Source organism: Dipodomys ordii, unplaced genomic scaffold, assembly GCF_000151885.1.
Source record: "Dipodomys ordii isolate 6190 unplaced genomic scaffold, Dord_2.0 Scaffold70, whole genome shotgun sequence".
Lineage (NCBI taxonomy): Eukaryota > Metazoa > Chordata > Mammalia > Rodentia > Heteromyidae > Dipodomys > Dipodomys ordii.
In genome coordinates this window covers 9,240,156-9,255,285 of record NW_012267286.1, presented here as the reverse complement: position 1 = coordinate 9,255,285, position 15,130 = coordinate 9,240,156, and positions in this window count along the sequence as shown.

Here is a 15,130-nt window from a genome sequence, read left to right as displayed (position 1 = left end):
GAAACACATGTTGAGATGGGAGAAGGAGGAAGGGAGGAAGGGAAGACAAATGGAGAAAGAAAGGATGGATGAAAATAGTCATAATGGTCAATGAACATATCTGCCAGTTACACCAGGTAACTTGAGGGGGGGTGGGGTTGGGAGAGATGGGGTAAATGACAGAAGGGTGATATTAATTAAGATACATTATACTCATAAACTCACATGTTGAGTTGAAACCCCTTTGTACAACTATACAAATACTTTTTTTAATTATATAAAAAATAAAACTACTTCTGAGGTAACTGTAAGCACAGAGTGTAGACTATATGTAATAAAAAATAAAGCTAATAAATCACCTACTGACACAAAAAAGTGCAATCAGACTCCTGATTTGTACATAACTAATGTTTGCTAGCATTTGTAATTACTTGTGCTTCTGAATTATATCATTAGTAAGAATTAGTAAAATAACATGATATAATATACATAAGATGAGATAGGTAATAAAATTAATAGGACATAAATTTCCATTAAACATAATTTGCTATTAATAATGGAGCTCCTGTTATTTGGTACTAGGTGAGGTGTTTATGCATATCAAACACAACGTTAGTTTTCCTCACAGTTAACCTTGAGGCTGTTGGTGTGACCTAACTTTGCAGAGCTGGCTAGGGTTAGAATCCAGATGGAAAGAAGGCTTATAGGACTGTAGCATCCCTGTTCTTAGTGACTGCATCTCCTCCCTGACCCTTTCAGATCTCTGAGAAGTTGTTTTAGCTTTTCTGCTACCGCTTCTCAGCCACCAACAGCCACTCTTATTATATATATATAATTGTTAGTATGTGCTCCAGGCACTTATGCTGGTCACCTGCTCATATCCACAGAGCCAGTAACCTATTCCATTTTACAGCTCTAATTTACCTTTCGAACAAATCTCTCCCAATAGCAAAGCATGCTGCATGCGTCCCTGAAATGCGGAGGGAGCAGATGGGCTCCAGACTCTCATAGCTGGCCATCCCTTACGTTCAGATAGATCCTTAGACAATGCAGATGCAACAGCTCAAAGGCTGCTGGAGTGTCAAAATTGAGCCTCAGGAATCTACCCAGGGAGACTTTAGGGGGTTCTGGAATGCTTAGCATTAGCACACAGAGCTCCTACCAGTAGTAGCACACTAAGTTGCAAAGACTAGTTGTAATTATGTTGGTTTTCAAATGAATCCTGGCAAGTGTCACAGGCCCCACTAGTCAAGCAAACATTATTCAAAGGGTATCAGCACTTTTTACCCAGTGGAGCATGGGGGTTGGGGGGAGGAGATTTTCTCTGTCACATCCATGACAGATGGTTCTTCACCATGTTTGATTGCTTTCAGGAACAGAGAAATCAGTTCTTTCTTAGGCTGAAAGATGGCTTCCTGTGGCTGCTGCCTCGAATCATAGCAGGCCCAAGAATCTGAATTCATTCATTCCCCGGAGAGTATCAGAAAAATGGAATCACATGCCTGCTATTTTGAGCACTGTCTTTCTTTATTCAGGTATCTGGAAACTAAATGAATAATCGAGAAGATGTGTTCTAAACTTAGCATAATAGAAAATAGAATTACACACAATTATGAAACTTTCCCTCAGGTCATGGAAAAAATGTGAATGGATTATCCCTATTGGATTACAGAGACCATTTCTAATAACTGGATGAAACAAAATCTTTCTCTTCCTCTTGACAAAAAAAAAATCTGGATAAATCTATTTCAGTTTCTCAAATAGCCTGTCTACATCAGTCACCAAAGCCAGTACCTCATGCCACACCAAACTTTACCAACGTGGTAAATAATGTGCCACCCATGTAAGCTGAGAATAATAGGAAGTGCTTTTGATATAAAATTTAACTCATTGCTAGCAATGGGAATGTTAGGCTCAGGAATAAGAGTAGGCGCTTGATTTCAGAAGCAAAGTGGGTAGAATCACTAAAAAATGTAGTACCATGATCAAAAGGGCAAAACTGAGACTGGGAAAATAGGGGTATGAGTCATGTTGATATTTGTGGATCTGCCGGTATCTCTACAACCACACGTCTGTTTCAACAGGCAGAAAAGACTGAGCCACTGAAAGTGCATGCTGTATAATAAAAAGAGGTCAAAAATGGATGAATGCAAGCTGAGATCAGCTGTTGCAAAGAAACATCACAACTCTTCCATGAGTTTCCTGGCCTATGCAAGGTTTTTGTTGTTGTTTGGTATGTGTGTGTGTATGTGTGTGTGTGTATGCATGTATGCATGCCTGCATGTGTGCATGTGCATGCATACCAGTCCTAGGGGTTAAACTCAGGGCCTAGGCACTATCTCTAAGCTTTTTGTTCAAGGCTAGCACTCTACCACTTGAGCCACAGCTCCACTTTCAGCTCATTGGTGTTGGAGATAAGACTCTCACAACTTTCCTTCCCAGGCTGTATTCAAACCATGATCTTCAGATCTTAGCCTCTTAAGTAGCTAGGATTATAGGTGTCAGCCACTGATGCCTGGCTCTTAATGCTAGTTTCAAGACCCAGAATATATCATTTAGGTGAAAGATCTTTATAACCAACTATGAGACACTACAGCAAGTACTTAGAAATGTTTCTTTCTTCCTCGAAGGGACCTATGGTGTGCACAAAAGTAACCATACTCAGCAGATCCTGGACCTGATCATGAATGGCATGGTACAAAGGTAGAAATATAAGTAGATAAATAGAAAGAAACATTATGAAGAATTCACTCATGTAATGATAGAAATTGAGAAGTCCTATGATCTGCCAGCTCCAAGACGGTGGTTGAGAAAAACTAGTGGTGTCATTCTGAAGTCTAAGCCTCAAGAAAAGTAGGAAGCCATAGGGCGAGTCCTAGTCCAAGTCCCAGACTTAAGAAACAGTGTCAGCGTCTGAGTACTGGTGAGGATGGACATGCGTGTTTCCCTAGCCTTTCTTCCAATACAGGTCTTCAACGGATTGCAACGTGCTCATCCACACTGGAGCAGGAGAACGTGTTGACTCATTATAGTAATCCCAATGTTAATGCCTTCTGGGAGCATACTCACAGGCACACCAAGCAATAGCCCTTACCAAGCATCCTGTGGCTCAGCTGATTTGGCACAATTAACCACTATTGGTTAGATGACTGAAAACATTACTGTCATCTAGCAAGGTAGTTCTTAGCTATTCAGGAGGTTAAGAATTGAGGACTGCAGTTTGAAGCCAGCCAAGGCAGGAAAATTCATGGGGCTCTTAACTCCAATTCACCAGGAAAAAGCCAGAAATGGAGCTTTGGCTCAAGTGGTAGGGCATTAACCTTGAACCAAAAAGCTAAGGGATAGTACTGAGATCAAGCCCTAGTACTGGCATAAGTTCAAGCCCCAGTTTCCTAGACTGTGAGGTCACTTCTGCTAAATTCATTTCAAGTCAGATATTTTTATTACTATCTTTCTTGTAGCTATCACAACTCTGATGTTTTGTTTTAATTAACTTCCTTCAGAAGCCTAACGTTTCTAGTAGAGATAAGTAATCAAAATAAAACCTGATCATTAGGTTTATAATTCTCAATTTATCATGACAAGCACGTTAATTTGGCCAAAAATATGCTAAAGAGTGAAAGATATTACCCAAGGGAGTGGAAGAAATAAAAAAAATTGTGCAAGCAAGAATTTTCCAATTAAGTTTCGGTGAAAATATTAATTAACAAATTATATTCCTATAATAATTATATAATTTCACACATCATTGGTTGTATTTTAACCAATGTAAGTAGTGAAACTGACAGAATGTCAGTTCCTTGTTTTCTTAATTTCTTCAGAGGAGCCAAATGGTTGCATTTTTCATAAAAATGCATGTTACAGTGGAAAGGGCCTGCAGTTGGAGTAAAAAATAAATTCATTCTTCCACTTAAAAATTATTATATTTATTATAACTCGATTCTCTTTTGAGATACATTCTTACCTCTATTTTCACTTTTTCTTTCCCTCAATTCAAATTGGGGAGACAGGCTGCTTTTTTTCTTTTTTTTTGCTACAGAGAAAGTACCTGATCAAGAAAAAAAAAAAAAGCCACAATAGCAGCTTCCTGCAAAATAGTTCTTGGCTTTTATTTCTAAAAGCTAAGGCCCAGGAGGAAAATGAGGTCATAGGTAAAGGCAAATGTTTTTAAGAACTTAAAAGAGAAAGAATTCTTTCAAACTAAAAAGGGATTCCCTATGCTAGGAGGAGGAGGGACAAAGCAGGCTAGAAACCTGGAATGTCCAGGTCTGGACGATGCTCTTTCGGTGCCCTCTTGGACACAGCAAAGCCGAGAGGAGACCCCTGCAGGGAGACAGGGGTCTCAGGGCATCTCTACCAAGACTCTTCTTCCCAAATCATAGCACAGAAACTACAGAAGTCAGAACGAGTTAGGATTGTGATCCCCGGATTCTGGTTTCTCTGGATCGACAGAGAAAATGGAAGTCTGTGTGACCAAAATGTAAAAAAGGAATACTGGGTTGGAAGGCTGCTCTTTTCATCTTATCCATACCAAAGCCTGGCCTCAGAGGTCTGAGATGTTCATAATGAAGTCCCCAGTTTGATACAAATCAAGATCAAGTGTCTCATCAGGCAAGCAGAGCTAGGATTTCCAAGAATGAACGGAACAAATATAATATTTCTCATATATGGGGAGGGGGACTTTATCAGTGTGACAAAAAATATTTGACTTAGGAAGTGGTGCTGTGGCTCAAGTGGTAGAGTGCTAGCCTTGAGCACAGAGAGGCTCAGGGACAGAGCCCAGGCCCTGAGTTCAAGCTCCAGGACTGGCGCGCGCGCACGCGCGCGTGCACGCGCGCGTACACACACACACACACACACACACACACACACACACAAAGATAATGGATTTTTGGCTGGGCTGGGAATATGGTTTAGTGCTTGTCTAGCATGCATGAATCCTTGGGTTTGATTCCTCAGTACCACATAAATAGAAAAGGGCAGAAGTGGTACTATGGCTCAAGTAGTACTATGGCTCAAGTAGTAGAGTATTACTCCTTAAGCAAAAAGTTCAAGGCCAGTGCCCAGACCCCAAATTCAAATTTCAGGACTGGGGGACTTAAAGAATATTTTAAAAAATTGATATAAATATCATTCAAATTCTATTATCAAAGACCCTATGAAGCCAGGAGCATTGATTAATTCATACATTTAAATCCTCAAATAATGTTCCAGATGAAATTCTTAAAGTCATAGACTAATTTCAAGTTTTCACATTGTTGGGTTTTTTTCCCCCTCCGCATTACTTATTTTCGGACACAACTATCAAAATACAGGCAGGCAGCCAAGCACCGATGGCTCACCCGGCTAATACTAACTACTCAGGAGGCTGAGATCTAAGGACTACCATTCTGAGCCAACTTGGGCAGTAAAGTCTGAGAGATTCTATCTATCATTAGCCAGCAAAAAACTAACATCAGCTTTACCACTTGAGTGAGTAGAGAAAGCTGAGCAAGTGTGTCTGAGGCCCCGAGTGCTGGTAGCAAGGGCAGAAGCTGGAGGGGGTGAGAAAACCAGATCTAGAGGATGAAAATCTCACTTGCTCCTCAGTGAGTGGAAACTAATTGGTAGCTTAAATGTTGAAGCAAAGAGGAAATTCTTTTTGTGCTTTTCCTTTTTCCTCCCATATGTGGATATACAGTGATATATATCTTACATATTTTATCATCCATTTAATTGAAATTTATCTTCCCCTGTCTTTTTCTTTAGTGTTTTCCACAGACGCATGCCTCCCAACTATTTTCCAAAGAACATCAAGGCAGTCACAGCCGGTCTGCCAATCCTATGACCTAGAAAGATTTTGCTTTTTTAGCTAGAAGTTTCAAAGAAGAAAGAGAGATTAAAATAGAAAGTGAATTTCCAAGTTAGTATGAATACTAATCTGAAATGACCTATCTCTCCCTCTCTCTCTTTTTAAATCTCCAGACGATCATGCTTCATTGAAAATGAATTGTTACAGTTTTCTTTTTGTTTACTGAACTCCAGTTAACTTCTAGATATTATATTATATTCTGGGAAAACAACTTCCCCCCCCAAAAAAATAGAATGTGTGCCCTCAAATAAGTCTAGAAAGTAAGCAAAAGAACACAATAATGAATTGTATAATCTAAAACCATCTGGTAAATCATATAAAGTAAATATACTCAGAATGCTAGAGAACCTGAGAAGATAACAAAGTGCCATTAACAGTGGGTAGCTAGGTAACTTGCATGAGTTGGTTCTTAAAGGAATGTACTATGGGTATCAGTTGTGCTTAGAAGGAAACAATATTCTAGGTATAAAAACAGCATAAGCAAAAGTAAAAAATAAAAATAAAAATCCCCCTCCCCAAAAAACACAGACATAAAGAACTCATGGTTGGAATCTTGAATAACCAGGATGTTTATATGGGCCAAAGAACAAGTACGGCCAGACAGATGGAATGAGGCAAGAAAAACCAGGAACGGCAGGAGATTAGGTCCAAAATTAAGCTTCCATTTTCATACTTATTTTTTTTTTACTGTATGTCTCCACATTTTGAAAGAGCTGACAAAATTTAGGCAATGAATAATATCTAGTTTAAAACTGTCTAAATCAAACAGTACTTAATCAGTTGACATTTTAAGAAATATAGCCAGGCACACACAAAATTTCCCTAAGAACTTTAATATTCATGCAGAAAAGTGTCATGTACTTACAGCTTCACTAGTGTTAAAAATGACTTAAAAAACCATTTTGATTGGTATGTGTATATGTGCCGGTACCCTAGCTAAAATTCTTACCTGGCTTGCTGGCTCATGACTGGTGTCCTACCACTTGAGCCAGCCTCCAGTACAGTATTTTGCTGGTTATTTTAGAGATGAAATCTCACAGACTTATCTGTCCTGGCTGACATTGAGCAATGGTTCTTTGATCTCAGCCTCCTGAGTAGCTAGGTTTACAGGTGTGAGCCACTGGCACCACGCTCCATTTTTTATTCTGAGATGGTCTCTCCATTTCAAGTGTTGCCTCACACATAAATTTCTAAGGCCATCATTGCTTCAAATACAGTTGCTGAAAAAGCTTCACAAAGGACTTTCAGAGAAGGGAATTTCTTTCTCAAAAATCTATGACACCATAATTGCCAGATGAAACATCTATCAGGAAGCTGCTTACACACACACACACACACACACACACACACACACACACACCACATTGCTACATCATACTTGTTTATATTGTTTATCACTCTCAGCCTCTATTTTTAGTATCTCTATTACTGAGTTGGAAGCTATGTGAAGTTAAAGCACCTGTCTTATACTCGAGTCTGCTCTAGGGTGCCTAGAATGCTTGGACAGACATACTGAATCCAGAACACATAGCTTGACTTACTCATTCTTCCTCTCATTATTTTTGGGATTATTGTAAATTAAAAAATACAAATATAGGTAGACCTAATATATACATTTGTTTAGGAAATGTTGCTTCCTAATTAGTTCCATTATTGGATTTGTTTTTGTCATTTCACAGGAGGCTATGAGTAAATACTTAAAAATAGAGGCTGAGAGAGATGTGCAGAAAAAGGTGCAAAAGATATACAAAGGTAAAATATGGTGTTTCTATTCCTTTGTCTGGAAGAAGTCAAACAGCATTACGTTACTTGTTTATGCACATCATAACTTAAAGTTCACATAAAGGAAAAATATATCCGTCTTTTCACAGTCTCATTGGGACTTGAAAAAACCTAAAGAAATTCCCCCACAACTCTCAGCAAATTTTCTGTGCATGGCCTGGTTTGGAATGTTATTAAGTGCTTTCCCCTTTCCAAGTGCTTTGCAATAATTTATAAATCACTTTTCACAAATTCCCCAGGGTGATGGAAGAAGTACTTTGTTATTTAAAAAAAAAAAGCCAAGTATGAAGAAATACACTAGGAAGAAAGGGAGGCATAGTTACACTTTCGGTCCCCACTGCCCCTCCTCACTTTCTCCTCCATAGCTTAGCTTTCCCTACTTGGCTCATGACTTTCCTGAATATCAGGGTATATAGTTACACGAACTGTGCACAAAGGAAGGAGAAATCACCGATGTATTTATCATTACTCAGAAGGGCCTGGATTTTTTGTTAGTTCACCAACTCCTCAGCATCTTCCTGGTTCTTTTTCCTTAATTACAGGCATTTAGATGCAGGATTTCTGGGAAAAAGTATCTGCAAATCCAGTCTCTTTCAACTCCTCAAATTAAGGCCTCCAATCTCCTTTTACACTCCAGGGTGAAAAAAGTACTGCCATAGTCTACTTTACTGTCATAACAGAATGCCTGAGACAGGTAATTTTATTAAAACCATAAAATGCCTATTTATAACTCTGGAGGATGGGAAGGGCAGGGACAAGCTTCTGGCATTTCATGTCTGATCAGGGCCTTTGCTGAATGGCCACTCCATTGTGCAACTACTTAAAGATAATATCTATCTATCTATCTATCTATCTATCTATCTTTCTATCTATCTATCTATCTATCTATCTATCTATCTATCTATCTATCTATCTATCTATCTATCTATCTATCTATCTGTATGTGTGTGTATATACATATATTCAAAATATATATAGGGGCTTGGAAGGTGGCTCAATGATAGAGTGCTTGCCTAGCATGCATGAGGCCCTGGGTTCGATTCCTCAGCACCACATAAACAGTAAAAGCCAGAAGTGGTGCTGTGGCTCAACTGGTAGAGCACCAGCCTTGAGCTGAAGAGCTGAGGGACAGTGCCTAGGCCCAGAGTTCAGGCCCTACTACTGATCAAAAGAAAAGATAACATATATATATATATGCATAAAGATAACATATATATATATATGTATGTATGTATGTATATATAAAGTGTTCTTGTCAGGTGCCAGTGGCTCATGTCTGTATTTCTCTTAGCTACTCAGAAGGTTGAGATCTGATGATTGTAGTTCAAAGCCAGCCTAGGCAGGAAGGTCCTAGAGACTCTTATCTCCAATTAACCACAAGAAAACTAGAAGTGGTGCTGTGGCTCAAAGTGGTAGAGCACTAACCTTTAGTGAGAAAGCTCAGGGACAGTGCCCAGACCCTGAATTCAAGCCCCATGACCAACAAAACAAACACACAATAACAACAAACTAGTGTTCTCTCTTAGGTGGCCTTTTGGGGGCTTCTGGGTTGAGCCTGGAGATTCTTTGGGGAGCTTTCTACTCCAATCTAACTGCATAATTCTACCTTGGATTTTCAGCCTGACCTGGGAACTGATTTCCTGACATGCCCCCTTCCTGAAACCTTCCATCTCTTTGCTTCTCTGTTCTGTATCAGAACACTGCCTTTCTACAGAGCTCACATAAGACGTCACTGCAACTCTCATGTTTCCATGACATTTCTTTCTTTCTTTCTTTTATTTTTTTTTTGGTTTGGAAGGTTCTCATGACTTTTCTATAAACATGTAAAATATTAAAGCCTTCCCTGGCCATTTAGAGATGCTTTCCATCTGAGGTTACTGTCTCCGTTTACTGCCTAACCTGATATTGTCCCTCTATTTCAGAATAAAAGGAATCATGGATTTATTTTAGATAGATAGATAGATAGACAGACAGACAGACAGACAGACAGACAGATAGATAGATAGATGTAGATATCTCTCTCTCTTTATCTCTCTCTCTCTCTCTCTCTCTCTCTCTCTCTCTCTGGCTTTTCTTTAGCATAGAGAAGAATTATTTCTTGCTAACTGAACCCCATAAGAAGTTGAAGGGCAGAAGTGTTTTCCTTTTGTGTGTGTATGTGTGTCCATTCTAGGGCTTGAATTCAGGGCCTGAGCATTGTTCCTGAGCTTTGAGCCACAGCTCCATTTCTGGCTTTTTGGTGCTTAACTGGAGATAAAAGTTTCATGGACTTTCCTGCCCCACTTAGAACCTCCATCCTGAGATCTAGCTAGGATTATAGGTGTGAGACACTGGCACCCAGCTGGTAAGGAGTTTTCAGGAAGCTAAAGATCCCAGTAAAAACTGAAAGGAATTACTTCCTTCCTTGGTGTCAGGGATTTCTACAGATAATAGGAATTGCTTCTTTTTTCCTTTCCTCCTTTGTAGGCAATTGCTTGTGAGATATGAAGAAGGGTGTTTTCTTCTTAGGTTTAGGTCTAGATTATGGAGTAAGCCTCAGCAGATAGCAGTAGTCTAGTACTTGGCTTTTATTTTATTAATCAATGAGTCTCCAACAGTAACACAACTTGCAACTCCAAATAACATTTTGCCCTCATCTCTCCCTACCTAATAAACTGTATCCTTGTTGTGTTATCTGTAGTTTTGAAATTAATCCATGCATACCCATTTATTCAACAACATCTAGCAACAAGCTCTGTGGTAGACTGAATTTGTCTTAACAGCCTCTTAAGTCCCTGAGATTACAGGAATGAGCCACCAGTGCCAGATGACAATTTATCTTTCAATAAATCATTTAAAACCATTATAGCCACATCATTGAAGAAACCAGTAAGTAGAAGCTTTTATTGTTATATTGTTTGTATTTTTAGGGTTCCTTTATTCTCTCCAGAAAAGTCTAAATAAAATTCTCCAACTATTCTACTCTTCTAGATAAGGGTAATTCTCATTTAGATAAACAGAAACACACACACATTTACACATACAAAAGAGCACAATAATCTAGAAGTCATGGGTTTTCAATATCAGAGAAAAAGTTGATCTTGACAAAAATCCTATGTTTTCTCTTTATTACATAACTTTATTCTTGATATTACCAATGACTCCCCAACAATTTCTGTTTCTTGTTTGCCTAAATGATCCATTACCATTCCTGAGATTTCTACCTGTCCATGGAGAAGGGTTCTCAGATTTCTCAAGTCTAGGCTATGTATCTCTCTTATAAAGACCTGTCATGAACACACAATCAAAGGCACTTAAAGAAGGAATCACAACTCCTCTACCATCATAACATTTGCAAAAACAATGGCCATGTTCATTGCTTTTCTGCAGCACTTAGCAGAGTTTTGGTGCATGCTTACTATTTAGAGATGAAGGAAAAAATGAAAAGAAATTTAAGAAAGAAAGAAATGAGGAAGAGGAAATAAGAGAGGGAAAGAGAGGGGAAGAAAGAGAAGATGAGAAAGCAAAGGAAAAAGAAAATGATTACTGTTATTTGCTTACTTCCCAGAGAATGTTGAAAGAGTATAACATCATTAAAAATAATTTTCCATCGAAATCTACATTTTACTTGAAATCACATGTCAGGGTGTTCTTTTCCTCTTGTCTAATAGGCTGTAATAGGCTGTTGAAAATACTAACTCATCATAAAAACCACTCGAGACAAAAATAGAACAAATGAAGTGAGGTGAATTTAGTGAAATTTCTATTCTTTTCCTCCTGTTCTCTTTGTTCTTGTTCACTTTAGAAAAAAAAAACCTGGTTCATTTATATATATATAAAAAACAGCTTCTAGCATGAGATAAGTATAGAGAATTTATCTCATCTGCTTTTGAAAAATAAGAACAAGGAAGTTTAAGTAATCATTCATTTAAAATACTTGTTTGTGTTCATATTTTTGGGTTGGAATTGGAGGTGACAAGTCTAAATCTGGGTTTAAAAACAGAAGATGAAAAATATAGAGCAATAGTTTTTAAAGGACAGAAAATAAAGGAAAGGGAAAAAAAAGGGAAAAGGACTTAGGATAATGTTGATTCAAGGCTTTCAGCTTTTTTAATCCTTTACCCAAAATGACGAGTGGGAAGGTCCATCTGATTCTGAAGCACTGGTCTTGAGGACCAGAATCCCATGAAAACTACTTGAAAAGGGGTAACTGTCAAACCAGCAAGTCCCCAACGTTGGCTCAAGGAACAATAAGTCAGGTATCTAACAAACCTCTCTTCAAGTCAGCAAGTCAACTTTTTTCTATCAGTTGTATTTTTAAAGGTGCGTTTTCAAAGCTCACAATTCAAAGAAGTAGCAAAAGCAATCTGTAAACAGAAAAAGAAGAATTGGGCAACTCATCTAGTTTAATTGCCCACGTAAATTAGAACAATGGACTTGTCTCAGAGAGGATTACCTGGTGACAGGATGTAAAATACACAGAGAAACTCCAGTGCGCTATATTAGAACACATTCATTTCTACTACAGGGATGGACTCCATTCTCTTTGTATAACCATGTGCTTCTCTGGTTCTAAACAGGAACCAATAAATATAAGGACCGAGTAAACACAAGATTGAACAAATGATCTGCTTATTTATGAATAGATACGTGGCTCCCGCTGAGTCCTCAGTCATACTCCACATTAATTGCTCGGAAGCAAGTGAAACTTAATGAAGACAGAGGCACAGGGGAGACGGAGCACCTGCCTGTTACCCAAAGGCTCTTATTCAAGTCCTGGGTGCTAACAGTGCCCAGCGGATGGGCAAAGATGTACACATGGTGCCCAGATGTTCCCCGGACTGGGCGGCCACCATGCCCATTCTTATGTTTATTGCTGACAGTATCACTAACTGGCTGACTCCTTGATTTTCAATTTGCTGCCCTTAATGGCCAGGTGCACCAGAGGATTATGGGAAATGACTGCAATAACCCAAGTACGACTTGCCCAGTGAAAAGGGAACAGCAAAAAGCACCTCTCTCGGACTGGGAAGGTGGCTCAGTGGTAGGGTGCTTGCCTAGCACGCATGAGGCCCTAGGTTTGATTCCTCAGCACTGCATAAGCAGAAGAAGCCAGAAGTGGCGCAGTGGCACAATTGGTAGAGTGCTAGCCTTGAGCTGAAGAGCTGAGAGACAGGGCCCAGGCCCAGAGTTCAAACCCCATGACCCTCAACCCCCCCCAAAAAAAGTGCATCTCTCTATCAAGAATCATATGTATAAGTGTATGTATGTATATGTATATGTGTGTGTGTATATATACACAGAGTTATGCTCTGCAGAGTGCAGAGTACTAGGATTTAAACTAAAGGCATTTAGTTGCTACTATTTATACTTGCTAAGCAGATACTCTACCACTTGAGCCTCCCAACTCTTTCTGCTTTCTTTTCTTTTTCAGATAAGAACTCTTTTGGGGAGGGGGCATGGGGGCTGGGAATGGAGTGTGTGATCTTCCTATGTCTCCTTCCTCTATAGCAAGGATTAAAGACTGTGAATCACCATTCCAAAAGTATTTTTGCAATAAAGACTCGCTAGCATTTTTGTGAGAGTAGTGTTGAACTCCCATCTCTCTGCTTCCTGAATGATAATTTTATTTCTGTGACAGAGAAGCAGGTATTTATTTATTTACTGCTAGGGGCTAGTTAACTAAAGCTTACAGAATATTTTATATTTTACATAGCTAAAGACTTTTTATAGTGAAAAGGTTGAATATATAAAGTACAGTCTCATTGTGCAGGACACAGTATTGGACTCATGGCATGGGCACCATTCTCCAAAACCCTCTTTCTTTATCTGTCACAGTGCTTCCCTGCTCATACTTAAACCTGATTTAAAGAGGTACTTATCCACTCTCCCTCAGTATTTAATTATCAGGAGAACAGACAGAGTAGATCCCTAAATTCTGCAATTACCAGGATATTGAGGCAAATAAACTTTAAATATATTAATAAAAATATGTGGAACATACAATGGAAGGAGCATGTCCTAAGAATAGAAGTCATTCTTATTTGCTTTTATTACAAATATCAGTGTCTATCGAGTGACAGTTTGTTTATGAGAAAGTCTTCTACATTTCCTTGTTTCTGGTTTGTTAATTTTCCATTCTGCATTTCCAGGCAGACCCACAGCTCGCAATAAAATCAGGTTAAATATTGATCTTCCACCCTGACACTGCATTAACTTTTGTAATAAACATCTTCACCGTGTCAATCAAAACCATGTTTACATATGGAGCCCAGTTGTCTTGCTCCTTTTCAAATGCTTTTGAATTCCAGAAGGAATCTTATCTGGAAAACTAGAATCATACATCTGCCATGCCTTTCAATTTTGTATTTCAGATTCACTGCTCCTTTTCCTCTGCATTCTGAAGACCCTCGAAGAAATTTCCTTCCCCATTCACGTGGAAGTGCCTGCTCCTGCTGTTTTTTGATAATGAATTCATGTCTTTTTTTTTCACTGTTTCTCCTGTGCTGTGCTTATAATCAGGAGTCAGGAGGCTGAGCTCTGACCTTCCCCCTTGCCCTGCAGCCCGAGGAAGATTGAAGGCAGACTCTGCAATATTCCAGATTTTGAAGACCTACCCTTTGCTTGGACGAGGCCAGGATTGGATTGGAAATAAAAACCGATGGGTTTTGGAGGTTTTGTTTATTTGTTTTCAGTTTCAGGCTTCTGAAAATTTAACTACTTGTGGTTAGCCTCAAAGACTGACTAACAATAGAACCCAATGTTATATCAGCACTCTGGATCAAAGCTTCCTCTTCCATTTCCCTTTCCCTTTTTCCTTTCCCTTGTTGCATACTGGGGATTGAATCTAGTTTAGAGTTTTCTATATAATCTCTCTACCACTTGTGCTGAGCCTCCAGCCCTTTGGTTCTACTCTGCTTTTGATACAATGTCTTTCACTATCTTTGCCCAGGCTGAACCATGATCCTCCTTTCTCTGCCTCCCCAGTAGCTGGAATTATACTTGTAAATCACCATGCCTGTCTAAATGCTATTTCTCAATGCAAAGAAAAATAAATGTCTGAGACATTAACCATGGGAAATTGTATGACAAATTATAATTATAATATTATTAATGGATCTCTTTGGAAATTTTCTTAGATTCCTATGGATTGTGTGTGTGTGTGTGTGTGTGCGTGTAAGACATTTGGTCATTCGTTACAAACATACATAGCCAGTAGAATTTATTGTATGAACTTTGTATTTGTGTAAATGTTTTTTTAGAATTGCATTGTGTAAGCGTTTGTTAATAGGTATTACTAGGCATTGATTTTCTTATTTTATTTTTTGGCCCAAGGCCTTGCATGTGTTAGGCAAGCACTCTACCACTGACCTAACATCTCTCGGACTTTTTAAACTTTGTTTTGAGACAGCATCTCTCTAAGTACCTATTGCTTGGCATTTAGGATCTAACAGAAAAAGGGGAAAATAAGTGTACTTATATGAAATAATCACTGAAAAGTTCCAGGCAACGTAAAAATAATCTCTTTGCTCACTGGCT